We start from the raw sequence: 25,921 nt of genomic DNA, 5'->3' as shown, positions 1-25,921 counted from the left end.
ACTCTGGTGAGTTTTTTTTTCTTTATTTATTGATTTTGGGGAGAGAAAGAGAAATATTGGGGGGTTTTTTGTTCTACTTATTTATGCATTTATTAGTTGATTCTTGTAGGTGCCCTGACTGTAGATCAAATCTGCAACCTTGGTGTTTCCAGGCAACCAACTGAGTACCTGGCCAGGGCTCCAGCACCTCTCTTTGAATAAGCATAATGATCTCTGCTTGAGTGGGTCCCTATTTGCCTAGTAATTGTAGCACAGTGAGACTACTCTCCCTCCCATCCTAAAGGGAAAGAATAGTTGGAGAGGAAGCTTAATGCCAAAAGAAAGTTTTAAAAATGCATATTTATTTGTTTGTTACACTGCACCCTAGGATGTGTGGGGACATGGAAGGAGCACGCAATTTTTGAAAAAGAATATTTAGAGGTAAGATTTTATTGTGAACTTGGCAAATACTTCATCTTTGGCAATAACTGCCTGCTTTTATAGAAGGGGCCAAACATGGATATATCTTGAAGCCTAAGATAATAGATAGCGACTGATCATGAGGTCCCATCCCCATGGTTACCAGGAGCCCAGCTCAAGTGGATTGCTATCCTGGGTGCTCCTGGGTCGTGATCTGCCTGCATCGCCTTTCAGCTGTTTAGTATTTGCTCTCCTTGAATCAGCAAAAGAAATTGGTGTAAAATTAATCTCGCTTGAAGGGTGCTCCCCTGCCACACTGCAAACTCGTGTGTGTCACAAGACTCAAGCTTCCTGCCACCTTCTATCAAAGGAGAGCTTTTCACTTTCTTAACAATATTCCATTCTTTGGGAGCTTTTTTCATAGCTGTGCTAGGGAATAGAGAGATGGGGACTGGGCTCTAAGCTTTTTAACTTAGAAGTAAGTTCTGGGGGCTATTATGAATTGCCCTCTACAATAAAACTTTGATGAATTAGAATCACTTTGGAAAAAGGGCAGTTTCTTTTATTTTTAAATCTTATTAATTTTAATGCAGTGACATTGGCAGTTTCTTGTTGATTTTTTTTTGAATTGATGGTTAAACACTTTACCTTTTCCCATCCATTATTATTAACTTTGGCTTTTGGAATTCAGATATCAGGATTTGAAAATAAGGTTTCTTTGAGTTAACCTGTAACAGAACATTGGAACATCTTGATGAGTTACGAATTTGTTATTCAGGCCTTACTTTCTGTAGGGGTTTAAGAGGCACCGGGTGTGGCTGCTGAGCTCTCTAAATTGTTTTTTTTTGGGGGGGGGGAATAAATCCCTTTTTGTGTTATTTTGTTTTCTTGTATCTTTTTGAGATTCATAATGAAAAAGCTATTTTACTACTAGCATCAGTAGGCCTAGTTATTTATGTACCCATGTTGTTTAAGAGTTTACAGATATTCTAGAAAAATGTAGTAATAGGAATGAGTTGTCACTAAACTGCTTAAGATCTGGTTTTTCTTCAGTGTGAGCTAAAGTCAAGTTGTATTTACTTTAATAGGCTATTGAATTGGCCCTTCTGCATAACCCAGACAGTGAATGCATCCAGCAATAATGAGCACCTGCTCTATGCTCTTTGTACACTGTGTTAGGGAGTTTTAATGTCAGTGATGATATGATAGCATAAATGTATTACCCTCTGATAACCTTTGGAGGAATCTTACTTTCTAAAAGCAGGGAAACTTGTCCTGAGGGACTTTGTGGTCACAGCAGTTCTGACTGCCTTGTTTGAATCTCATGTTTGAGTATTGTTAAGCTTGCCAGTCTTTTCCCCTTGTATTCAGTACTTAGAAATAAATTTAATTCCAGAAGTTAAAATACTATAATTTTTATTAATCACAAATTATACATATTTGAGAACATGGAAAATTTTCTTGAGCATAGGTAGAGAATTTAGGTAAAAAGATTGCTTTAATTTTATCTAAAATCTATTACTGACTTTCAGGTGTATCATTAAGAGTTTAGTGTCTCCACATAAAGATAGAGTTTATCAGCATCAATGGTAACAGTGAGTGCTCAGCATATTACGAAGAATAATAGTTTATAGGCCAGATTTTGGCTTCAATAAAAATGAAAACTATTTCCTTTCCTTTTGTGTGTGTGTGTGTGTGTGTGTGTGTGTATTTATGAGAGGAGAGGAGATAGTGAGATAGACTCTTCCCGCATGTGCCCCAAACTGGGATCCACCCTGCAAACCCATCTGGGGCCAATACTTGAATCAACTGAGCTATTTTTAGCACCTGAGGCTGACGCTGGGACCCACTGAACCATCCTCAGCATCTGAGGCTGACACTCGAACCAGTTGAGCAATTGTCTGGGAGAGGGTAAGTGGGGGAGAAAGGGGTAAGGGAGGGGGAGAGAAGCAGATGATTACTTCTCCTGTGTTCTCTGACTGGGAATCAAACCTGGGATGTTCATATGCTGGGCTGATGCTATATCCACTAAGCCAGCCAGCCAGGGCCAAAACCTATTTCCAATGGTTTCTTTTCTTACATAGTATTTTTTTAAATTTTGATTTATTTATTTGTCTTTCTTCTTCTTAGACCTTGATCAAGCCGTACTATGACTATCAAAAAAAATAATCTTTAAAACATACATGAAAATGTCTGAAGGAAATGTGCAGAGGTTAAGGTTTGATAAGAAGTGGGTCTGGGCTCATGGGGAATGTGTTATGTTCTGTGTACTCATGTGTGTTTGAAATATAACACTTTTAGATGAATCATTTTTTAAAGAAATTTAGTTTCTATGTGGCAGCAAAAGTATTTCATTTTAGTACTGTGAAAGAAATGGACTCTATGCTGGGTCTTGTTGGGGTTTGTGATTTATTGAAGTTAAAGTAAATTTCACACTTTCAAGATGAAGCAGTCTACCTCTATGAGGTTTTTATAAAGATCTTGTCTATGGGTGTTAGTATCAAGTGTCATTTTATTATTTGACAATTGAGGGCAAGAGAAAGGTCAGGCTATTTATTGGTCAGATCGTTAGAGAGCGAGCCAGCAAGTAAGCTTTTTATCTGCCTAAGCCTAGTTGTTTTATTGGCATTGAAGCCTTGGTCATACCAGTCATGCTCATGCAATCAAAAGTGCTATTTTTTTCAAGATATATACTGGTCATGCAAGAAAAATGAATGATACTAAGATAATCTTAGATACTGAGATAATAATACTAAGATAAGATGTTACTTATTTTGTATACACTTTGAATACAGAATGCATGATATGATATTACATACACACATTTTTAATCACAGCACTTATTTTCCTTTTAATATGTGTAATTTGTCTCCAAAACTAATAGCTACATTAAATGCCTGTAAATTAAGTTACATTGGCTTGAATCAATCTGCAAGATTCTAACACATGGTTTTGGAGTCAATATTTGAGAATGGGGTGAGGGAATGTGGTTATTGTGGAACTATATATAGAGCAACCTTATTTATAATGCGTACATTTATGTGGGCTCATCGCTTTGCCTTCCCATTGAAATGACAAAACATGCATATAAACCTATAGGAAATAGGAAAGGAACCCTTAGTGGGCAAGAAATCCAAAGGCATTTTTGGAAAATAGTTGGCAGCTGAAGTCAGAGGAGTGCTGCCATGATGTTTCTTCCCGTAAGAAGGTGAGGCCAATGACCAAGTAGGAAGCAGCTTCCGGTGGGAACCATGAGCGGGGTCTGAGTTCCGAGCACACCCCCTGGGAGGAGCGCTGGCCGTGCACTGGGATGGAGAACCGAGCGGATGCCTGCGGAACCCTGTCAGCACTCTTCTTTCTGGTACAAGGAGTTGTTGGTTGATTACTTGCTCATAGGCTAATAGCATGAAAAGAACTATATAACCAAAAGAAGCTTTGGGGGGCTGGGAAGAATAGCTACAGTTTCCTGCATGGTGGGAAATTGAAGGGAAAAACAGAACAGCGGCAGCAGCAACAGTAACAAGAGCATTCCTGGCTGTCAGACAGACAGAAAGGGAAAGGCAGCACCCCTGAAGGAAGCCTGCCTTATTTAGCAGTTCTGGAGCCCAGCTTGTGTGTCCTCCTCTGTATGCCTCTCAATGTCGCTTTAGAAGAGTTTGCTTTGGTAGAAATGCCTTACACTACAGTGCGGGGAACCCTCACTAGCTACCTGTACCAATAAGGGATGTGACATTTGAGAAAAATGAATAGCACGAAAGCACGACCAAGTCGAACAGAACAGTTGACCCCAGAGCGAACAGCGTCGCTGCAGATGCTCTATGTCACTGTGTATAAAACACAATACTTGTAAGGGCAGAACACAGGGCGTGGAGAGGGATGCCTCCTACACTGTTAATAGTGTTTTTTTGGGGGGAGAGGGATCTGGGAATTGGGAACTCAACTTCTTACCCCTAAATGTTGATGTTATTTCATTGATCATAGGGACCATTTTAAACTTTAACAAGTTGTTGAAAATGTCCATGGTTTGCATCTTGTGCTTGGGAGATAGTGTCTGAAGCTGACCCGCCAAAGATTCAGTTGTCAGAAAAGTTTGTGTGACTGACAGTTTGGATTAAAACATTTGTCAGTCAAAACATATTGAGGGTTTTAGTCATCATAACTGAACTGAAAGTGTTTAATCACTAGGGAATATAAAAAACCAGCACCTGGCCCTGGCCGACTGGCTCAGTGGTAGAGCGTCGGCCTGGCGTGCCGAGGTCCCGGGTTCGATTCCCGGCCAGGGCACACAGGAGAAGCACCCATCTGCTTCTCCACCCCTCCCCCTCTCCTTCCTCTCTGTCTCTCTCTTCCCCTCCCGCAGCCGAGGCTCCACTGGAGCAAAGATGGCCCGGGCGCTGGGGATGGCTCCTTGGCCTCTGTCCCAGGCGCTAGAGTGGCTCTGGTTGCAACAGAGCGACGCACCGGAGGAGCAGAGCATCGCCCCCTAGTGGGCAGAGCGTCGCCCCTGGTGGGCGTGCCGGGTGGATCCCGGTCGTGCGCATGCGGGAGTCTGTCTGACTGTCTCTCCCCGTTTCCAGCTTCAGAAAAATACAAAAGAAAACAAAACAAAAAAAACCCAGCACCTGTATTTTAGTGATAAACCACAAAGACTAGAATAGATTTTTAATTAGCATCATGTGGCTGCTTATGAATTAGCAAAGAGAATGTGTGACAGACCCTTTTAATTCTCCCTAACTTAGAAAAACAGATGCTAGATTTCAAGTTCTGGCTGTCACTGGGGAAGATTTAAAGATTGTACTAAAAATGTCCTGAGGTGTTAATCGAGCTGTGGCAGAGGTGATGAGGAAACTTGCCAGAAAGGGGAGGTGGAGAGGGATGGTGTGGGCGAGAAACATGGAGTCTCAGTTGGGAGTGAGTCTAACATGAGGGGTGGCCAGGGGACAGTATAATGCAGGTGTGCAGTGTTTACGTTCATTTCTTTCTTTGAAAACCAAAAACTTCCATCCCCCTGCTCAGGCCAATTCTGGGCGGACTTGCGTTCATTGCCACAGTTTATGATGTACCGAACGTAAACTTTCCTGGAAGTCTTTGGCTTTTGAGCTGACTTGTCTGTTGTGTGTGAGCCAAGAATTTAACAGTTCTGTTGCATGCATGGGATACAGATGTTTCATGTCAGCTTTTGTGGTCCCATGTGTTTGTGTGTGTGCGTGTTTGTTTGATAAACTTAAAAATCCTGTTGTTTCATGCCATGCTGATGAGCCTTGGCTTTGCCATACACTTTGGATAAAACTATATTTTCAGGAAACAGTTTATGGAGTTGAAAATAAGCAAAAGGAAAATCGTCAGGCTCCAAGCAAGTAGTTTGTGGACCAGTGTGTGAACAGAACATCTGATCTGAAAAAGAAAAAGAAATTACAGATGGGTGGGGATGGAAAAGCAAATGTGTTATGTAGCTGGCCAAGTATTATCTAGCTGTGTCAAGAAATGGGAAATAATCATCTTAAATGCGTTACGTTATTTTTATACCTTCCATCTTGCTTGCCATTTGCCTCAAATAACAAGGCTGTTCCTGATCCCACTGTGTCACTCTTGTGCTGTTTGGGGGGGGGGGTGCAGGGAGGAGCGATGTGCTTGCTTATGCTGTTGCTGGTTGAAAATTACTGGTATAGAGAATGTGTTCTCATCTCCTCCCCACCCCATTGTCCAGTGGAAAAAAAGCCAGTAAAAATGAACATCTGGCAGACAACCCATCCTGATTGAAGGCGGAAGTTCCTTGGATTTATGATCTCTCTTTTCTGCTCTAGTATAAACTGGAGCCTAGCTAGGGAACTTACTTGCTGCACAGTAATTGGGGTGGGGTGAGGGAGGGGGCGCTGGGGTTGCTGCCTAGGCCTCAGAAACATTCTGCATCAGCTGAGTGGCTGCTGGTCTGCCTGGGTGGTGTGGTGTTCTCTCCCACTCAGTTCTGTGAAAGGACAATGGGTGTGAATTACTGGCTGGAAGCTCTTGTCCCTTGATCACTAACCAGAGTAGAGCTAAATTGGCCACAAGAAAATTCATTCTCTAAAATCCCACTGGCTAAACACCTAATTTGCTTTTTTACCCCCTTTCCTTGAAATTACTTTAAATTGTAGGATGTATTTTAATTTATCTGCAAACTGACTATAATGACTATTAAAGGTAATTTTAAAAACGAATTCTGTAATACAACAGAATGATACTGATTCAAAGTTTATATTTCTAGTTAATAACATTTATAGCGTGAAAAACAATAAACTGATTAAAAAAATAATTTACTAACCTGGAATGGGAACATAACAGAAGTTTGGTAAATCCTGGTTTAGGTATAGCCTTGTCTATGAATCTCCTATAATGACATCATTCAGTTCCCCAGTCCCTGCCCTCAAAACAGCTTTCTTGCTCTGTGTAATTTCTTGTTAGAGTAATCTCTACCCCCCAAAGCAACTGGGATAGATTAAATCAAAGCTCATGGTCCGCCTATAAAAACAGGAACTTCATTTCAGGGAAGATTTTTGTAAGATCTCTTTCTAAAACATCATAGTATCAGAAATATTTAAGTAATGCTTTTTAGCAAGGAAATTAGTTCAATATTTTTGGCCTTGCTATCTCAGTTCTCAATAATAGATATGGTCTGTTGTCATTAATTTTGGCTTTTATCAACTGGAGAATAATTTTAGTTTAAGTGCTTTGAAATTACTAATTTTTTCTTCCATTTTTATCTGATGCTTTGTAAGTGGGATGCTCAAATATAGTGTTGAATTAGGAAAATGCTTGTTTCCTTATCTTTCATTCATATTTGTGTTGAATTAATTAGCTTCAACTCAGACACGAAACTAATCTTTTAAAAGATCTGGTGTCTTTTAAAAGATCTGATTAACCCCTTTTGAGGAGTTAATCATCCCTTATTCCTTCTGACACTAATTTTTTTTCAGGACCCAAGCAGATCAGATAGTCTTCTTTTACTTTATTGAACTTTCTAATTAAAATTTGTTTTAACCAAGAAGCAACTTTCATAAGTTTCTGATTAAAAGAAAATAGCTGAGCCTGACCAGGCGGTGGTGCAGTGGATGGAGTGTCAGACTGGGATGCGGAAGGACCCAGGTTCGAGACCCCGAGGTCGCCAGCTTGAGCGCAGGCTCATCTGGCTTGAGCAAAAAGCTCACCAGCTTGGACCCAAGGTTGCTGGCTCCAGCAAGGGGTTACTCAGTCTGCTGAAGGCCCCACGGTCAAGGCACATATGAGAAAGCAATCAATGAACAACTAAGGTATCGCAACGAAAAACTGATGATTGATGCTTCTCATCTCTCTCCATTCTTGTCTGTCTGTCCCTGTCTATCCCTCTCTCTGACTCTCTCTCTGTCCCTGTAAAAAAAAATAAAAAGAAAAAAAAGAAAATAGCTGATATATTAGTAATTGTTTTATATATATTTTTCTTCTGTATTACTTTGTTGTGCAAGATTATTTCATTGCCTAACAGTTTTCATGAAAGCATTTGAAAGTATTATGTGCCTACTGCTGCCCAGTATGAAACCAGCCTTAATTGGGGGTGGGGGGAGGGAATAGATGTTTATTTTCTAGATTGAAAGAATGCATAACCTAGTTAGATCAACAAGAGGTAGCCATACAGCGTTAATGATTAGAATAGGCATTGCAAGAAGAAGTTCTAGATGGTATGGCGCAATGTGGAAGAGCTCCAGGAATTTAAAGAAGCAAGAAATTGTTATTCAATTAGGGAAAATGTTCTTGAGGAGGAACTTGGGTTAAGAGCTCAAATTGTTTTCTCACCAAACTTGTCCTCATTTTAAATTCAGCATTTGATAGGCTTCTAATTTAATATCTTTCTTTCCTCCTCTTAAAAAATGCCTTAGAATTTTGAAAATAATCTTTATAGAGAAAATAAGCAGAACCTTTTGAAACTCAGCTGCCCTAACTTTCTAGAAGAATGTGTTACTGTGGAGAGAAAGAAAGGAAGGTGCTGATAAAATGAACGGTCTCTGTCACTTTTAATTGGGGCTTATAGGGTAGCCAGCATTTAGGATCCTGCAGTTCTTAGAAAACTGTAACACTCATTTTAGATATTAGCAAGCCATTTGGCTTACATATGTTCTTTGCTTGGTGAGTACACAGGCTTGATTAAAAACAACAGACACACACATATATATATACACAGTGTTGATTTATAAGGAGAGAAAGCCAGCCGCATTTCCTGGTGGGTCCTTTCTTGACCCATCTGCCCCAGGAATGCACGCAGCATCGGGCAAGTCAGGCCGAGGCCTCCGGAACGCTGAAGGATGGACGAGGGTCAGCTGGGGGGGGGGGGGCATCTTCAGGAAGCTGAGAGCTTTTCCTTTGTAGGGTGAGTGTTTTGTTGGACTAAAATTATAAAAGGCCTTTGACTTCTATGTTATTGTACTTCCTATTTTGCCCTCAGGATCTGATCCAAAATAACAAGTTTCTTTTTAGTAACTAGAGACAAAGCTGACAAAAAAGAAAAAAAAGTCAAATTTAGAAGGAGGCTGACTGTAAAACGGGGTCATAGACTCCACAAAGTGCGATGGGGGCAAAATCGAAGGGACACTACCACCAGAGCAATAATGCTGCAGTTTCCAGAGCCCATAGTAACTGTTTTTCATGTTTCAGTAGTGTTTACATTTGGCTTAAGAAATGTATGGCATTAAACAAAACTGTCTTAAATTGCTACTAGTTTCTTTCCTTTCAGAGAGAGACAATATTAATTTAACCTGAGAATTATCATTTTGGTTGAATTAACAATTGTTTGAAAGATGTTAACATCATTGTGGCAAACTGGTTTTGCCCAAACTATTGCATGATGATTTCAGGTTGTTCTTTAAATTTGATTACAAAATGAAGAGTTCTCATGTTTCTGGGCTATTGTCAAAGTAACCTGGAGGTTATAGCTTGTTAGAAAGTGACCTGGTACACTTTGAGACTGCTGGCTCCAAAAGCATGTTGTCAAGACCCTGCAGATTTTATTCATTTGCCGAAACTTACTATCCACCGATTATGTTGTGTATGGTGTGTATATAGACTCAAGTAGAGTCCACAGAGAAGCAAATGGAACACAGTTGTAACACAGGAGTCACCCCTATAAAGTCAGCTCTTTTATTTTAGCTCAGTTTAAAAATAAAAGGGAAAAGTTTGCTGTCAGGACTATGTGTAACACCTGCAGTTTTGCATAGGAGCACCCTATTTGGCTATTCTGCCTGCTCACTGATTCTGTTATTCATTACAAAGCTTGGAAATGTAAAGGGGACTTTAGAGTTCCTTTAGGAAAAGCTTTTTATTAAAAACAATACCAACCCCTGGCTCGGTTGGTTAGTGTCATCCTGATGCACAGAGGTTGCCAGTTCGATCCCCAGTCAGCGCACATACAGAAACGCACATACAGAAACAGATGTTTCTGTCTCTCTCCTGCCCTCTTTCTCTAAAATCAATAAATTAAAAACAAACAAACAAAATACCAAAAGGCAACAGAGTCATTCAGGTTTAAAGAATCCTTTGAATTTCACTATTATTTCTGGTAATTTCTTTGCGCAAATTAGTAGACACATACGTATTTTTTTTTCTCTTCCTTTCTTATATGAAAGATGGGATATTAGGTTTCTATTACTGCACAAAAATGACCACAAACTTAGTCGCTTAAAATAACAGAAACCATTTACCTTCGTTTCCTTGGCTGTGCAGACGGGGCCTTGCCGAGATGGCCCCTCTTGCTCAGGGTGCCAGATTCACTTCTTTCTTAGCTCACTGGTTGTGGGCAGAACTCGGCTCCTTGTGACCAGAGAACTGAAGCCTCATCTCTTAGAATCTGCCCACAGCCTTTGCCATATGGCTTTCTCTGCAATATACGGTTTACCTCTTTAAGACTAATAGAAGAGTATCTCTTCTGCTTTGAGTTTTTCTACTTTTTTTTTTCTGACTCTAAGCACTCTTTAGATAAGCACCTGATTAGATCAGATCCCCCCAGGATAATCTCTCTTCACCTTTGCGTATAACGTAACCTAATCAGAAGAGTGAAATTCTGTCATCTTCCTAATTCCTGCCCATACTGCAGAGATGATACAGGACATGTACGCCAAAGAGCAGGAATCTTGAGGACTAGCTTAGAGTTTTGCTTTACTAGGTAGCATACAATAGGTACTCTTTTGCATTTTACATGATATAATGAAATATTATATATAAAAAAAGTGTTTTCCCTCTGCCTTTCTATGAGGTTACCTTTGTATAATACTTTAATAAAAAGCCCTCAGCCACTGGTTCCTTATTTAACCTTACATTATTAAGCTTTTAATGATATTCTCTAACTCTTAGCTATTTCCTGTATTATAGTCAATGAACTTAATCTACTTCCTTCTCCTTTCTTCATTTTTTTAAAATTGCGTTTGTTGATGTAAGAAACGTCCAAACCAAACCTGTTGATAATTTTTATGAGTTTATTTGAGCCAAAGTGATGACATATGCCAAGAAGCAATATTTTAAATGCTTCAGAATATAACAGTTTGCAGTTTGTAAAATATATTTGAAATTAAGGAGGGAATGTAAAGAAGATTACTGAAAGTGGTAGAGAGCAAGGTAGCGATTGGATTACAGGATAGTTCAGATTATGTGCTCTCTTGAGGGTGCACTGGCTTCAGAAGAGGAGCCTGAAAAGTCATTTTTACTTAATTGATTTTTTGAGAGAGATTGAGGAAAGGAGGGGGGAGAGACATTGGTTTGTTGTTCTACTTACTTGTGCATTCATTGGTTGATTCTTGCATGTGCCCTGACTGGGGATTAAACCCGTACGTAACCTTGGAGTATTGGGGCTACCCAACCAGGGCCAAAGAGAGTCATTTCAAAGCTGTGGTAACCCTGATGCAGAGAGACAGTGGACAGGGCTTGCAAAGATAAACCTTTTAGTAAAAAGTTACCTGGATGACAACCCATCATGGCTTACCCAGTTAAAAATTTATGCTCATCGCCTGAGCAGGAGGTGGCGCAGTGGATAGAGCGTCGGACTGGGATGCGGAGGACCCACGTTCGAGACCCTGAGTTCGTCAGTTTGAGCGCGGGCTCATCTGGTTTAAGCAAAGCTCACCAGCTTGGACCCAAGGTCGCTGGCTTGAGCAAGGGGTTCCTCGGTCTGCTGTACCCCCATGGTCAGGGCACATATGAGAAAGCAATCAATGAACAACTAAGGTGTTGCACCGAAAAACTGATGATTGATGCTTCTCATCTCTCTCTGTTCCTGTCTGTCTGTCCCTATCTATCCCTCTCTCTGACTTTTTCTCTGTCTCTGTAAAACAAACAAACAAACAAACAAATTTATGATTTTGTGAGGTTACTTTCTATGGAACCTCTTATTTTCAACCACGTATTATTTCTGTTGTCACACATATAACATTACTACATTAGTCTTCCAGATCGACATTTCATTCTTTGTCTTCAGATTTTGCTGCTGGCATGATTTTTGTGTGACTTATTGTCCTGCATAATTTTTGGAAAATACATTGCTGTTGTTATAGCAGGAGTGTTTTCCTCTCCTTTTTCCTTTAAATTCTTGAGAGTACTGAGTTTTGAAGCTCACCACAGAATATAAAATTGAAGACCAACAGATAAATTTACCTGAATGTTTAGAGACCTTACCAGTTACATGCATTATATGGAAAACACGGCAAATGGTCCCTACTTCAGAAAGAGAAGGACTGGAGCTTGTATCAATTACTTTATTTAGTCAATCAGTGAAGGAATTTGGCATCTTTGTAAACAGAGAGGGCCTATATATGAATATATGGCTTCCTGGAGGGACGTAGGCATGAGAGAAAAGGGTTACTTAGGACCTGGGCAGGCTGGGAAGGGCTGACGGCATTCTTTAAATGGACAAACTGAAGGTTAAACAGCTTTCCTTCACCAGAAGCTTGGTAAACTGTTTCCTGTTAAGCCTGTTTGGAGAAAGTCTGCCCATTGGAAAAGTACGTATTAGCGATGAGAGAGCAGATCCTGAAGATGAAATATTCAGGATGTCCCTTCAAGCTCGTTGAAATTCACAGCTAAAAGCTGTTGAAAAAATTAAATAAAAAGCCATTGAGGCCCTGGCCGGTTGGCTCAGTGGTAGAGCATCGGCCTGGCGTACAGAAGTCCCGGGTTCGATTCCCGGCCAGGGCACACAGGAGAAGCACCCATCTGCTTCTCCACCCCTCCCCCTTTCCTTCCTCTCTGTCTCTCTCTTCCCCTCCTGCAGCCGAGGCTCCATTGGAGCAAAGATGGCCCGGGCGCTGGGGATGGCTCCTTGGCCTCTGTCCCAGGCGCTAGAGTGGCTCTGGTCGCAACAGAGCGACGCCCCGGAGGGGCAGAGCATCGTCCCCTGGTGGGCAGAGCGTCGCCCCCTGGTGGGCGTGCCAGGTGGATCCCAGTGGGGTGCACGAGGGAGTCTGTCTGACTGTCTCTCCCCATTTCCAGCTTCAGAAAAATACAAAAAAAAAAAAAAAAAAAAAAAAATAATAAATACTAAAAAAAAAAAAAAAAGGCCATTGAAAACCCAGAAAAATGAAGTTAACAAATGAATGGTTAGAATTTTCATTGATGTGATTTTCTTTATGATGGTCAGGCGGCCTGAGAATGACTGTGTACAGCCTGGCCTCCCTCTCCCTGCAGACCGTTGAGTTGTTGTTTGGGAGGATGGCAGAGTGTGTTGGTTGTTGGGTCCCTGATGTGTATGTAGGGCTTCATATAATACAGCTCTAGAACTTTTCATAACCATGACTTAGTTAATAACCAAGGCCACTTAACATCTAAATCAAAAAAATCACTAGGATGGAGAGAAGTGAGAAAGTACCTAATTTGTGAAGATTACCTGCTGTTGTTACAGGTCACTCAAGACCTAGTACAGGCTTTTTCAAGGTATATGCCTTTTAAATGTGAGTGGGTTCTAATCCGTATGAGAAAGCCTGGGTGTGCATAGGTTTCACTAGCTACTTGTTTGGCAGACTTGGCCATCAGCCGTTCAGGCTTGTGATTCTAACAAGCTTAAAACATGTATGATCCACAAACACACATTTGTGTGTGCACATGTTAGCAGCACACTGAGTTATAATTTTTAAAAAAATATTTTTAAAATTGATTTTAGAGAGAGAGGAGGGAAAGGGGGAGGAGAGAGATTAAGAAGTATCAACTCATAGTTGCTTCATTTTAGTCGTTTATTGATTGCTTCTCTTATGTGCCTTGACAGGGGTGGGGTGAGGGTGGGGGGGCTCAAGCCAAGCCAGTGACCCCTTGCTGAAGCCAGCAACCTTGGGCTCAAGCCTGTGATCTTTGGATCATGTTGATGATCACACGTTCAATCCTGGAGCCCCACATTCAAGGTGGCAACCTCAGGGTTTTAAACCGGGGACCTCAGCGTTTTGGGTTGATGATCTATCCATTGTGGCACCACTGGTCAGGTCTGAATTACACAGTTTTATTTTGGTAATATTGTGCTTTTGGTTCTCTTGTATAGGTTTCTGGAGAGTTAAGTTGTACTATGTTGCCCCAAACCCAACTCTGGATTTACTAAAGAATTCATCTGACTTTCACTCTCGTGTTCCCTCCAGCCGGGAGGAAGTCTGTCTGCTTTTTCTTTTGCACAGTTGGGAAATAGAACGTTGACCTCTGAAGCAATGCTGGGTTTACTTTAGTAGAGCTTGCCTGGTGTTAATAAAAGCAGAACAGTGAATCAGACAGGGCTGACTTCAGAGCAGGATGACTTGGGTGGAGAATCTCTGAAGATAACATGTTGTGATAGGCAACACCCAGAGGAAAATTGACAAACCGCGATAAGGATCCCTGGATATTTCTGGCCCACCAAGAGAGCAGGAGAGTGAGAACTAGATTGTCTTTTCAAATAAACTTAAAGATTGAGAAATAAGTCTGATTCTTATTCCACCACATGACTTATTGAAAAGAAAAACAAGACTGGCCCTAGAGTTAGAGCTGGATTGTGTTCCTGGAATTAATTGCTAATACTCCTTCATGTGGAAGGAAGGTTACTGTGTATAGGTCTTGTGAACATACATGCTGTACTGTTTCTCTAATGGAGTCCCGTGAACCCTGTGATTTAGGTATTGGCGGCTGGTTCAATATTGGCAGCAAGGGGTGGTGTACACTTTGTGATACAACTCTTCCAGTTCACTTAAATGTTACAAGTTTTAGTTTCCTGAAAGAGAAACTGGCAACTAAGTGGTTATAGCAAGTATGAAATGGGTAGTAGTAATTTTTGCTATTGTACCCCACCATTTATATAAGGTCTACTGGAAAGTTCTGTCCGTTTTTGGAATAAAACAAAATACAAATTTTTCTTACCGTCAATAAACTTTCCTATCAACCTAATATGGTTCGAAATGGTTTGCTGAGCTGAATTAAGCCTTTCTGCGATCTCCAGTGTTGTCAGAAAAGGATCTTGCTCCTTTAAGACATGGTCTTAACATAGTCATCCATCAAAGATGGTCGCCCAGAATGTGGCTTATCAGAAAGGTCGAAATCACCTGTTTCGAATTTTTCGAACCATCTTCTGCATGTCCTATCAGAAACTGTACCTTCACCAAACACTTTCAATAAATTTCTACATGCTTCTGTAGCATTTCTTCCTTGTTGAGATTTGTATACAATACAGTGGCGTAAATGAACTTTATCAGTAGCCATGGGTACGCTATCGCTTCACACATAAGACTAATGTGAATCAACTTTGTTTCAGTTAATTTGCTACGTCAGTATGTATACATTAAGTGATAAAAATAGAGAGGCACACATGCACCAAATAAACATGTGCTTACGTGTTGAAACTTGTTGTGATAGAGACAGACAGAACTTTCCGGTAGACCTTATAATTAAGCCTGAGTAATGCTAAAATCAGCAAAGACAAGACCATATTGGTGCCTTAATTTTTAAGCTTTTAGTTCTCATATGAAATTATGAGATAAGTTTTTTCTGTGGAGGTGAATCTTTGGATTATTTCTCAGGTTTTTGGGGGAAAGTAGTAGCTGTGTGAATCTTTGTTTGAAGTATTGGCTTATCTGAGTCTCTGTACTTAGATAATGAGATTGATTGTTTTATCCTTAGAGCACCCACTTGGAGACAGCTCTGTTGGAAAGCTTAATAGTGAAAACAGTTACTATTTAGTGAAGACTTTTTATAACCATTCATTTAGAATCATGGATTATAAATATATTTATAAATCATGGATTATAAACATTTACTATAGTTTCCACAGTGGCCCTGTGAATAACAAACATAGGAGAGAATAGTTTCCAAAGATAGGAAGAGATTCCGTGATTTTATTGTGAGGAGAGAGTATAGATGTGTGGTATGCTTGTAAGTTTCCTAGAAAGAGGTGGAAAGAGTTCTGACGTCAGGGTATTAATTTTCATTTTCTTTGTGAGCTGCAGGAGGTGAGTCTAGATTTAGGAGGAAGTGAGGAGAGGCGATGGAGGTTAGAAGTTTAAAGACACCGGAAAAGGGTTAGTGTAGGTATCTGCAGAATGAGCTGATGGGAGAAATCAAGATGGTTATCTGGGCAGTGTTGAAGGACATTTGAGAGTGGTAACTGTCATTCTTTAGTAGACCAGTTGTCCGCTTGGTGGTACTCTGTAGCAGTGCTCAGACGCTTACATAGCAGGACGAGCCTATTTGGTAACTGAGTCTGTCTAGGTTTGGGGGTTTGTCAGATGACTGTGCTGAAAAGACAGCAAGTGGAGCAAGAAACTGTAGTACATTGTCAAGAATACTGTTAGCCAGGACCATGGATTCTAAGCTGCATAAGGGGGAGCTATAGATAGGAATGAATTGATGGGAGTTCTTTATTCAGGATCAGACAAATTTTGGGAAAAGTATTATAACATAGAAGGAAAAATCGTTAAAATAAGAGCCAACATACTCCTTTTCTACTGAGTTTGTACTCTTGCTTTTGATAAATGGCCTGTTTTGCATGCTTTTCATAATGAGGAGTAGTTTGTCCATTTCTCATTTTACTTTTTTCCCCATGGTTTCTCCTTACCCACCTGCAGAAAGACTAAAAAATATGACTGTTCTCACTCCAACACCATCTCTCCCCCCTCTACCCTCCTTGACTTGACTCAGGCTGGTGAACATACAATGCAGTGTACAGATGATGTGTTATAGAATTGTGCACCTGAAGCCTGTATAATTTTATTAACCAGTGTCACCCTAACAAATTCAATAAACAACAACAACAACAAAGAAAAAATTTAAAAAAATATCCAGTATGTGTCTCCCCAAACCTGTTTCCCATATTAGGTTTTAAAAAGTATACATATATATAATTATTATATGTAATGTATATATACTAAATATATATACATTCATGCTCAAAATTGTGAAAAACTAGTAATTGGGTTATTCACTGAATGTAGGTTCTTATGCACTAATTAAAAGGTACCTTTTAATCAGTAGATATTAAACATTATGTACATAAGGATTTTTCCAGAGAGTTGTAAGCAAGGTGGATTCCTGGGTTTGGGTCCCAGAGTTCTTGAACCAGTTCTCCTGGTTGTGACCTAGGAATGTGTGTATCTGCATGCTGCTGCTCTGAGGACAGCGGGAGAAACCGCACTGTCTCCACCTCCCTCTCAGGCCTCAGTGTAGAAAGTACTAATGTGGGGAAATGCAAGGGTGAGGCCAGTGAATGAACTTTGTCTTGAAATACCACCACATGTGAAGTACAGCTTCAGAAATTAAGTGGGGATATTGTACAATATTTTCCTCTGTCCAGCTTAAATTATTTGTAGTACTTCTGTCCTGGATGCTATGGAAAGTCAGACATGAATGTGCTTTTCTTTTAGCATTTCTGTGTCTGATTAAGTCAGAAGATTTTTTTCCCCCCTGAAGCATGAGAGGTTCTGAAAGAGAGAGAGAGAGAGAGAGAAAACGTCCTTGCATCTTTTATTTTTAATGAACAAGAGACAGCCTAAAAATATAGTCACTGAGTTTCTCAGAAAGAAAATAAAGTTCTGGAGTATTATAAGTGTGGTTTTGTATAAAAAAAGAAATTAGAATTTGCTTTAGGGTAAGTTGGAAGATTATAAGAAAAAAATTGGTTAAATAAGGGAAAAGATCCAATTGTAGCTATTTTAAAATGAAATATGCAAAAACGTTTGAACAAATGAGAATTTAGAAATCATAAGTTGCTATTCTTACGGTATTTTCTTCTTTGTATAAGTAAAGCCAGCTTATTACTTGGCTAATTAAAACTCATTAATAACTTATTAAAAACATACATACAGTAAGCAAGGTGCAGAACCTGACGACCTCATTAGTGGTTTTGGCCATTAGAAGTGCTGATTCACTGTCCATGCCAGTGACTTCACAGTCACAGGACTGTAGGATGGCAGGGAGGAGACCAGGGTGCATCTGGTCCCAGCCTGGTTTTGAGTGTCTGCTCTTGAGTTTTTAAAAACTGAAACCCAGTTTTATACTTTTAATTCTTCCTTAGCTCCAAGTAGACTTGATATCTTAATTTCTTCAGCACGTAATTACCCTTTAAGTTAGGATGATCATAATTAATCATCCAAATTGGAGTACTTTTGAGAGTACTATTATGAAAGGACAACAGGTACTTCAGAGTAATACTCTGTCACAAAACCAAGTTTTGAAACACAATGTTTAGTTTAGCCTGAAAGATTTCTTTAGAAATGGACATGTGAGAAAAATGATCTAAACTGAGGTTTATTAGGTGATTGGAGTGCTGCATATTATGTATATGGAACCTCTAGAGAAATATCTCTTTTTTATGATAAAGTTGTATGTATGTATATATTTCTTTTTTTCCCATTGATTTGAGAGACAGGAAGAGGGTAAGAGAAAGAGAAGCATCAGGTTGTTGTTCACTTAGTTGTTCCATTTAGTTGTGTGCTCATTGATTGCTTCTCATATGTGCCCTGACAGGGGGTCAAACCCACAACCTCAGGAGTGCTGGGTGGATGCTTTATCCACTGAGCCACCCAGCAATGGCTAAAGTTGTATTTATGTAGTTGAAAAGTATGTATATATATCTTTCTCAAATCATCCTCATCTAGTTATTTTAATAATTTTTCATAGATAGCTTAGAATAAAAGGTTAATATTTTTCATAGAGGTTATTTTATACATCAGGATGTTTCCAGCGTGACTGGTGGTGGTGCAGGGGTTAGAGCATCGACCCAGGACACTGAGATCCCCGGTTCAAAACCCTGAGGATGCTGGCTTGAGTGTGGGCTCATCTGCTTGAGCAGGGCTTGCCAGCTGGAGTGTGGGGTCACTGGCTTGAGCAAGGGTCACTGGCTTGGCCGGTACATATCAGAAAGCAGTCAATAAACAACTAAAGTAAGCAACTATGAGTATTGATGCCTCTCATCTCTCTCTCTTTCTGAAATCAATTACAAAAATAAAAGAATACTTCTAGAAAATAGTAATATTGGGTTTGATAGGGAGAGTGGTAGATAAAGTCTGGAACAGAAGCTTCCATACTTTTCTCAATTCTCAGTGTGCTCTTAGTGTTTTTGTAATATTCCCTTAGGTAAAAAGGAATAATACCTAAGTGCTTCATTTGTTAAGTATAAGGTCTACCGGAAAGTTCTGTTCGTTTTTGGAATAAAACAAAATACAAATTTTTCTTACCGTCAATAAACTTTATTTTTTTTTAATTTTTATTTTTTTCTGTATTTTTCTGAAGCCGGAAATGGGGAGAGACAGTCAGACAGATTCCCACATGCGCCTGACTGGGATCCACCCGGCATGCCCACCAGGGGGCGATGCTCTGCCCACTAGGGAGCGATGCTCTGCCCTTCCGGGGTGTCGCTCTGTTGCGACCAGAGCCACTCTAGCGCCTGGGGCAGAGGCCGAGGAGCCATCCCCAGCGCCCGGGCCATCTTTGCTCCAGTGGAGCCTCGGCTGTGGGAGGGGAAGAGAGAGACAGAGAGGAAGGAGAGGGGGAGGGGTGGAGAAGCAGATGGGCGCTTCTCCTGTGTGCCCTGGCTGGGAATCAAACCCGGGACTTCTGCACGCCAGGCCGATGCTCTACCACTGAGCCAACCGGCCAGGGCCAATAAACTTTATTAAATAATATAATTGCCATTATTATTAATGATTTCTTGCCAGCATGAGGGCAATTTGTATATCCCATTTTTGAAAAATGTTTTATCTTTTGATGTGAAAAATTGAACAAGTGCTTGTTTGATATCTTCTTCATTTTTGAATTTTTTTCCCTTCAAAAAATTTTGTAAGGACAAAAACAAGTGATAGTTGGAGGGTGCTAAGTCCGGGGAATATGGTGGATGCGACAGACATGCCTCCGTAGCATTTCTTCCTTGTTGAAATTCGTAAAAATTACAGTGGCGTAAATGAACTTTTATCAGTAGCCATGGGTACACTATCACTTCACACATAAGACTAACATGAATCAACTTTGTTTTAGTTAATTTGCTATGTCAGTATGTATACATTAAGTGATAAAAATAGAGAGGTACACATGCGCCAAATAAACATGTGCTTACGTGTTGAAACTTGTTGTAATAGAAACGGACAGAACTTTCCGGTAGACCTTATATTTGTATCCAAACAGCTTAACATGTATTATGTACTAAAACCTTAGGGCCTGGCCAGTTGGCTCACTGGTAGAGCATCGGCCCAGTGTGTGGAAGTCCTGGGTTCAATTGCTGGCCAGGGCACACTAGAGAAGCGCCCATCTGCTTCTCCACCCTTCCCCCTGCTCCTTCCTCTCTCTCTTTCTCTCTCTCTCTCTCTCTCTCTCTCTCTCTTCTTCCCCTCCCAAAGCCAAGGCTCCATTGGAGCAGAGTTGGCCCTGACGCTGAGAATGGCTCCATGGCCTCTGCCTCAGGTGCTAGAATGGCTCTGGTTGCAATGGAGTAATGCCCAAGATGGGCCAAGCATCGCCCCCTAGTGGGATTGCTGGGTGAATCCTGGTCGGGCGCATGTGGGAGTTTGTTTCTCTGCCTCCCCACTTCTCACTTCAGAAAAATACAAAATAACCCCCAAAAACAACAACAAAAAAATAAAACCTTAGTGGCTGTTTAAAAAAATATTGTACATAATTTGGAAAAAAATACTTTCACTGTATTTTAAAAAAATCAATCATAGTTGTATATAATATGATGTGTGTACCAATTGGGTATTATACAGCTTCTCAAATTTTGAATTTAGATTTAGTATTGTCAGCTTCATTTTCTGTTCAACTCTTATTTTCTGTTCTTTGCTTTTTATCACAGCAACTGCTAAAATATCAGCTTTGCAAAGACAAGCCATCATAGACAGGAATGTAGTGTGATGTGATATAAAAACTGTGAACTACTCCAGGGAAGTAGTTTGTATGATGCCAGTAGGTTTTGATTGTTGCTTCTTTCAAAAATTTAAAATAATTCTCTAGTGTTCTTGTGAATTCACTGTAGTGTGGTACCTTAGCATTCATTTCAAAAGGAAACACAGATCTAGACATTTCTCTTAAGTTCACCTTTTGGACTAGCATCTAAACTTGCATTGTATTTATAGCACCAGAAATTCTCCCATATGTGTGTATTTGAGAAGCCCTCAAAGACACTGTTAAAAAGTTAAGACACTCTTATCTTTCATCCCTCTTTCTTGAGTTTGGTTGTATTGGATTCTGGTACTCAACATCTGGTGTTTGTTGAACCCTTCTTATGTCAGGCTCTGAGCTCAGTGAGGCACTTGACATGTGTTCACTCATTTAATTTCTAAATTTCATAGCAACCCTGATGTGTAAAGCCTCTTCTACCAGGCTTCTCCAGAAAGCCCCTGAGGTAGAGAAGTTCCTCACTTTACAGGTGAGAAGACCAAAGTTAAAAAAAAGTTAAAGTGACTTGTAAGTAAAATACAGCAAGTACCATATTCCCTCATGTAAAAGATGCTGCCATATATAAGACGTACCTTAATGTTAGGGCCTGAAATTTGAAAAAAAAAAAGTATTACATAAAGTTATTGAACTCAAGTTTTATTCATCATAAAATTCATACAATTCCTCTTCCGCAAGAAAAAGTGGGAAATGCAAGTAAAAAAATCTATAACTACAGCCCTGGCCGGTTGGCTCAGCGGTAGAGCGTCGGCCTAGCGTGCGGAGGACCCGGGTTCGATTCCCGGCCAGGGCACACAGGAGAAGCGCCCATCTGCTTCTCCACCCCTCCGCCGCGCCTTCCTCTCTCTCTCTTCCCCTCCCGCAGCCAAGGCTCCATTGGAGCAAAGATGGCCCGGGCGCTGGGGATGGCTCTGTGGCCTCTGCCTCAGGCGCTAGAGTGGCTCTGGTCGCAACATGGCGACGCCCGCCCGGGATGGGCAGAGCATCGCCCCCTGGTGGGCAGAGCGTAGCCCCATGGTGGGCGTGCCGGGTGGATCCCGGTCGGGCGCATGCGGGAGTCTGTCTGACTGTCTCTCCCTGTTTCCAGCTTCAGAAAAATGCAAAAAAAAAAAAAATCTATAACTACTGTATAAGACGCACCCAGTTCTTAGACCCCAAATTTTTTGAAAAATGGTGCATCTTATACATGGGGAATACGGTAGTTTTTGTTCTAGGATATAAACTCATTAAAAAAAAACAACTCTGAACACTGATCTTTGTCCCCAGCCTCAGTCCCTTTTGTAGACGGCATACTGCTGTCTATGTGTCTCCTGCCATGAGAGGTACGTGTTTCATGGGAACCCTAACAGGCATGTTCCTTTGTCCTCATCTTCAAACGAAGATAGCAAGTCTTAGAAATTTAGTTTTCTGCCAAAACGAACTAGGAACTGAAATTTGAACCAAGGCCTCAGGGATTTCAACCAAAAGGTTTATCAGGGATGGCCCGAAGACATTGTAAAACCTAGAGTTCATTCAGAGTCATTAAATAAAGAGTGTGGCCCTGGCCAGTTGGCTCACTGGTAGAGCATTGGCCCAGTGTGTGAAAGTCCCAGGTTCAATTCCCGGTCAGGGCATACAGGAGAAGCGCCCATCTGTTTCTCCACCCTTCCCCCTCTCCTTCCTCTCTATTTCTCTCTTACCCTCCTGTAGCCAAGGATCCATGGGATCAAAGTTGGCCTGGGCACCGAGGATGGCTCTGTGGCCTCCGCCTCAGGTGCTAGAATGGCTCTGGTTGCAACAGAGCAATGTCCCGGATGGGCAGAGCATCACCCCCTGGTGGGCATTCCAGTGGATCCTGGTCTGGCGCATGTGGGAGTCTGTCTCTCTGCTCTCCCGCTTCTCACTTCAGAAAAAAAAAATTATTTTAAAGATTTTATTTATTTCAGAAAGGATGGAGGGGGGTGAGAAAGGAGGGAGGAGCAAGAAGCATCAACTCCTATATGTACCTTAACCAGGGAAGCCCAGGGTTTCAAACCGGTGATCTCAGCATTCTAGGTCAATGCTTTATCCACTGTGCCACCACAGGTCAGGCTAAAGAAAGATTAAGTTATGATAATATGGCTTTTTTATAAACATATTTTGATTAATTATATTTATTTTAAAATCATGCATGGTATTTGTGGCAGCTCTGTATTAAATAGTGTCTCTATTGCCCAAACATGTAGAATGACAGAGAATATATTGTGCTTACCTTTTAGAAATAGATGTATAGAAGAGAGAAAGGGGCAATGAAAGGACCTATTTGTCCACGGGCCAGCTGACTAGGATGGAATGTTGCAATAGCACTAAGTTAACAGACCCTGTGATAGGAAAATTCATGGAGGACAATTTTAGGATCAGGTTTTAAATAATCATTTAGGAAGTAGAGTCAGTATTAGGTAGTTTTATAAGTCACAGTTAGGTAGTTTTTTAAGTCTTGACCTGTCACTTTTCCTTAAAGCTGAACTCCTTAAGATGTCATAAATTTGAGGAATTCCCCAAATAACTGACATTAAGAGCATAATGATTCAACAACTCCAAAATCTTTTTAAAGGGACTGCTGATCACATTCTAATTCTATTTTATTTATACTTGGAGTTGAATTTTGTTCCGAAAGAAAATAGATCCAAATTGGTGGCACACTTCAAGTTGGCAAACTCTTTGGATGGAGGTCACTGGATAAATTGTATTGCATTATCCCTGGTGTCTTTGGACTTTAACTTGAGGTTTATTTTACGGTAGAATTAATTGGTCCACATGAGTTGGGTATGGTTTATCTCTCGACTGAGGAGAGTAGAGTTGTTGCAGAATGTAAGAATGCAGATTAAATGGCCACTGTAATATCTTGGTATTTTTCTAAATCCCTATAGCTCTCTTGGAGAAGCATAACACTGCTTTGTAGGAAACAGAAAGTGTTTACATCCGGAACATGCTGCGTGGGTGTTCTGAGTTCAGCAGCCGGGGTCCAGTCCCCAGGCCCCAGGCCTGCTGTTGTGGTTTTCCCCAGCTGAGAAGCCCGGGGAGACAGTGCAGTCTCATTCCATCCACCTCCCCCTTTTCATCTCTCTCCAGCTTGAATGCTTTCCTGTTCCATTTTCTTGCACACAGACAAGTGCAGCACTTACAACTGAGTAGAGCACACCCTTGGGGCCTGCTTCCCAGAAATGTGTTGTCTCTAGATGTAGGTGTTTTGCTTTCCCCGGAAGGTGTTTTGTTTTTGTTGTTTTGTTTGGTGCAAGCAGTGCAAGTGTGGACGGTCCTCCTCCTTTCAGACTGAGACTGGAGCCTGCACGTAGGTAGCACTTCTTGCCTGGAACACATCACTGTAGTGTGCGAATATTAAGCCAGGAATAAGTCAAATGACACAGATTTTACCTCACACAAACTATAATACTCTCCTAGTTAGAAAACACAAAGATCGAAAACCTACACCTCAAACAAGAGATACCTCTTTCTGAGTGTCTAAGTTTGTAATATGTGCTATAGCGCAGCTGTTTAATATATAGTTTATTATTTAATGTCATAATTGTTTTGCATTGCATGTATAAAATCTAAATTAATGATATACCAAACATAAGAAAGTTTTGGTTTTGCTGGTATTGTGGGAGTTTTTAACTTAACTCATGAATGCTTATTCAATATGTGCTGTGTGTTCATCCATGTTCAGGGTTCTGTGGAAGATACCAAGTTATGCCAGAGCACTTGCCCTCTCATTGGAGGAAAAAGCCTACACGTGAAATGGTAGAACAACACAGGTGATCGTGTTTGGTTCCCAAAACAAATGCTATTGAGATGACACATAGAAAAGGCAACTCTAAGCCTGGTATATGGAAGCTCAGGACCTTGGTGGTGGAGGCGTGGATTTTGGTGAAGAAAAAGGATGGAGAGGGGCTGTGGGGAGGGGCAGATCAGGTGCTAGCTAGAGGATGAGAGGAGGAAGTATGTTCTAGACCAGTGCTCCCCAACCCCGGGCTGCGGACTGATACTGGTTCGTGGAGAAAGAATAAATAACTTACATTTATTTCTGTTTTATTTATATTTAAGTCTGAACGATGTTTTATTTTTAAAAATTGACCAGATTCCCTCTCTTACATCTGTCTAAGACTTACTCTTTACGCTTGTCTCAGTCACGTGATACATTTATCCGTCCCACCCTAAAGGCCGGTCCGTGAAAATATTTTCTGACATTAAACCGGTCCGGGGCCCAAAAAAGGTTGGGGACCACTGTTCTAGACATAGAAATATATTTACCTTATAGGATTGTAAAATACTATAAATAGTACTCATATAATAATATGCAAATAGATGATGGCTAAATATGATACTTACCTTGTGGCCCTAATTATTTGTTTAAAAGAAGATAAAAAATGGGGCGTGTGCCTTTAGTTTATTAAAATGTAACCTGTGCGGGCCCTGGCCAGTTGGCTCAGCGGTAGAGCGTCGGCCTGGCATGCAGGGGACCCGGGTTCAATTCCTGGCCAGGGCACATGGGAGAGGCACCCATTTGCTTCTCCGCCCCCCCTCCTTCCTCTCTGTCTCTCTCTTCCCCTCCCGCAGCCGAGGCTCCATTGGAGCAGGGATGGCCCGGGCGCTGGGGATGGCTCCCTGGCCTCTGCCTCGGGCGCTGGAGTGGCTCTGGTCGCAGCAGAGCGACAACCCGGAGGGGCAGAGCATCGCCCCCTGGTGGGCGGAGCACCCCCCCTGGTGGGTGTGCCGGGTGGATCCCGATCGGGCGCATGCGGGAGTCTGTCTGACTGTCTCTCCCTGTTTCCAGCTTCAGAAAAATGCAAAAAAAAACAACACCAAAAAAACTAAAAAAAAAAAAAAAAAAAGAAAAAAAAAAGTAACTTGTGTGGCTGAGCGGAATTCACACAATTTTTATGTGCCATGTGTATATTAGAGACTTTGCTAGAAGCTGGGGACATAACGGGGACCTTTCTCCAGGAACTTGACTGTGTTGTAAGGACAGAAGGATAAATTGGTAAAATAGGATGCGCCTGTGGTCTCCTCAAAAATATTTTAAAGTTGTTAAATCATTTTGTTCTTAACTTGGGGGATTCTTCAGTATTTATGAACTTCTAAGTGTTAAGCATGTAAAAGAAATAATATAAGAATGTTCCCTTTGATATTG

At 41.0% G+C, this 25,921-nt stretch overlaps 1 protein-coding gene and 1 non-coding gene across 5 annotated transcripts in view; both read left to right on the top strand.

The window, feature by feature from the left end:
* The window catches only part of FMNL2 (formin like 2), a 347,713-nt gene that overhangs the window by 166,772 nt on the left and 155,020 nt on the right, over window positions 1–25,921 (top strand). The window lies entirely within an intron of this gene.
* Window positions 4,608–4,683, top strand: TRNAA-GGC (transfer RNA alanine (anticodon GGC)). The gene has a single exon. It is a non-coding gene; the product is annotated as a tRNA-Ala (tRNA).

Source organism: Saccopteryx bilineata, chromosome 5 (genome assembly GCF_036850765.1).
Source record: "Saccopteryx bilineata isolate mSacBil1 chromosome 5, mSacBil1_pri_phased_curated, whole genome shotgun sequence".
Classification (NCBI taxonomy): Eukaryota; Metazoa; Chordata; class Mammalia; order Chiroptera; family Emballonuridae; genus Saccopteryx; species Saccopteryx bilineata.
Note: the sequence above shows the minus strand (reverse complement) of the source record. Positions and strands in the feature narration are given on the sequence as shown.